The 2,810-nt window shown below is 36.4% G+C and overlaps 1 pseudogene; it reads left to right on the forward strand.

Annotated features, from left to right (window-relative positions):
* The first annotated feature begins 1,345 nt into the window (after positions 1-1,345).
* Positions 1,346-1,498, forward strand: LOC136396302 (U2 spliceosomal RNA; annotated as a pseudogene).
* The last annotated feature ends 1,312 nt before the right edge of the window (positions 1,499-2,810 follow it).

Here is a 2,810-nt window from a genome sequence, read left to right on the forward strand (position 1 = left end):
TTCTTGTCTCTTGCTTTCTCTTAAGTTGCATTCAACTCAACCAACATTTATTAAGCTTCAGTGTGACAGGCCTTGCCCTGGTATCTGAGGCTACAGAGATATTTAAAGCATAGCTCCTGCTTTCAAGGTATTGATAGGCTAGTGGGGGAAGTGATCTATCACAAAGCTTTTGCAAATGCTGTTACTAAGATCCACTGAGACAAAGTGTTTTATCCAAGTCCGGCCTTCCCAGTGGTCGAGTGAGGACGGAAGGTTAGATCCCTCTGTCCCGAGTCTAGAATTTATATCACCACATGCTCATAAGGGAATGAAAACAAAAACAAAACCAAACTTCCCTGCTGTTGTTTTGTCAGGTGAGGAGAAAAATGTGAGCCCAATCTCTGTTCTAGGAATCTGAAAATTAGAATACGTCACTAACAAGTGTTTTTAAAACACATAAACCTTTTAAATCCAATATTCCATAACATACAAATGAATATTTGACATTTAATAACTTTGAGACTATTTGACAGAGCCAAATATTTCCTCTCTCTGACTATTTCCTGCTTTTGGACCCTTCTCGTTTGTTCTTGAAGTTGAATGTAACGCAGAGGGATCCCGCCAGACCCAATTTTGTTTTTTTTTTGGATTAAGATATTTGTATTCCTTAGGTTTCAGAGGGTACAAATCACTTACTTTTTATTTTACTTACTATTTTATTAAGATATAATCAATATACAAAATACTGCACATATTTAATTTCTACAGTGTAATGAGTTTGGTCATGTGCATGTAACCCATGAAATCATGACCATGTTTGTCCTCTCCAAAAGTTTCCTTGTGTCCTTTTGGTTTTTGTTTGTTTGTTTATTTGCTTGCTGTGGTGAGAACACTTAACATGAGAGCTACCCTCTTAACAAATTTGTAAATGCACACTACAGTGTGGCTGACTTTAGGCACATTGAGCTCATCTGTTTTGCATGACTGAAACTGTTTACCAGTTTAACAACAATTCCCCGTTTCCCTCATCTCCTAACTTGCAAGAACCACAGTTCTGAGCTCCGCTTCTATGAGTCTATTTAGGTACCTCATATAAATAGTATACAGTAAATACAGTACTTTCTGTGACCAGCTTCCTACACTCCAGGTCCATTCATGTTGTCACAAATTCCAGGGTTCCTCTTTTCTATAAGACTGAATAATATTGCATTTTGTGTGTGTGTGTGTGTGTGTGTGTGTGTGTAGATATTTTCTTCATCTATTCATCTGTTGATGAACATCATGGTTGTTGCTGAATTGTGGGTATTATGAATACTGCTGCACTAAACATGGGAAAGCAAATATCACCTTTTAAGGATATATGCCCATCGCTTCTCGGCCTTTTGGCTAAGATCAAGTGTAAGGATATATGCCCACAAGTGGAATTGCTGGATGAAATGGTAGTTTTGTTTTTAATTTTTTGAGGACCTTCCATACTATTTTCCTTGGCAGCCCTACCATCAGTGTAAGAGAATTGCAATTTCTCCACATCCTTGCCAACACTTGTTGTTTTTTACCACCTTATAACCTGTATGTGATTCCCTCTTATCTGCATGCTATTTGCATGGTATTCTTGAAGAAGGCCAACTAGTCAATGGTCTCTGCCATATATTAACCACACTAAAGAAAGAACCATTTCTTCCATTCCCTAAAATTGCCTTCTACCTTATTTTCCACTTCATGTGAAGTCCTGTCCTTAAAGATCTAGGCTTTTAAAGCACAACCAGCCAGCCAGCCTTGGCCTATCTCGAGGGCTGCTTCTGCTGACCGCTCTCATGTGGTCCTGTTTAGAAGTACCTCACTCCAATAACCCAGGAGTGATCTCGAAATATATAAAACACTCTTTAGGTATTTTAAAAAACTTTTTGTGTACATAAAGTCAGAGCGAATAATAGCCTATTCCATAAGTATCATCTCATCCAATTACAGACAAGACAGCCGAGGCTCAGAGAGATGAAATAAATTGCCCAAATATGTATACCTAATGGGTAACAGAACTAAGTTAAAAATTTAAGTTACTTGAAACTCACTACAGTACATTTTTAAGATAGATATTATATTTTTATTTTAATTAGAAATATATAAGTAGTAATGAATTAGTGATAAATATTTACTGAGTTTTCTCTAGAAGGCAAAAGTCTCCATGCCAGGTGCTACAGAAGATACAAAAATGAATCAGGTATGATTTTCATCCACTGTTACTGTAGATTGATGTAGTGTGTTCTAGAAATTCATATTCAGGGACTCATAAAATATGTACCTTTTTGTATTGCTTGTTTTACTTAGAATACATTTTCTTTGCCTTTATTTATTGATTTTTTTTTAAGAGAGAGAGGAAGGGAGAGAGAGAGGAACATCAACTTATTGTTCCATTTCTCTATACATCCACCAGTTGATTCTTGTGTGTGCCCTGACCAGTGATTGAACCCACACCTTGGCCTATTGGAATGATAATCTAAATAACTGAGCTACATGGCCAGAGTCTAGAATAAATTTTTAGAGCTATTTCTGTTTTTGTGTATATTTATTCATTCTCCCAGTGATGGACATTTGAATTGTTTTTATTTGGAGGATTTAAAAGAAAAAGTACTGAGGACATTCCTGTATAAGTCTTTGTGTGGGCAAATGTTTCATTTCATTAGTTAGGGGAGAGATACTTAGGAGTGAAATTGCAGGCTCATATGCTAATTATATGTTTAACTTTATAAATCACTGCCAAACAGTCCTCCAAAATAGTTTTAGTCAAATCTATCAATGTTCCACCACTTGTTTTGTGCTTTTGGGGTCGTCTT

This window comes from Saccopteryx leptura, chromosome 2 (genome assembly GCF_036850995.1).
Source record: "Saccopteryx leptura isolate mSacLep1 chromosome 2, mSacLep1_pri_phased_curated, whole genome shotgun sequence".
NCBI lineage: Eukaryota > Metazoa > Chordata > Mammalia > Chiroptera > Emballonuridae > Saccopteryx > Saccopteryx leptura.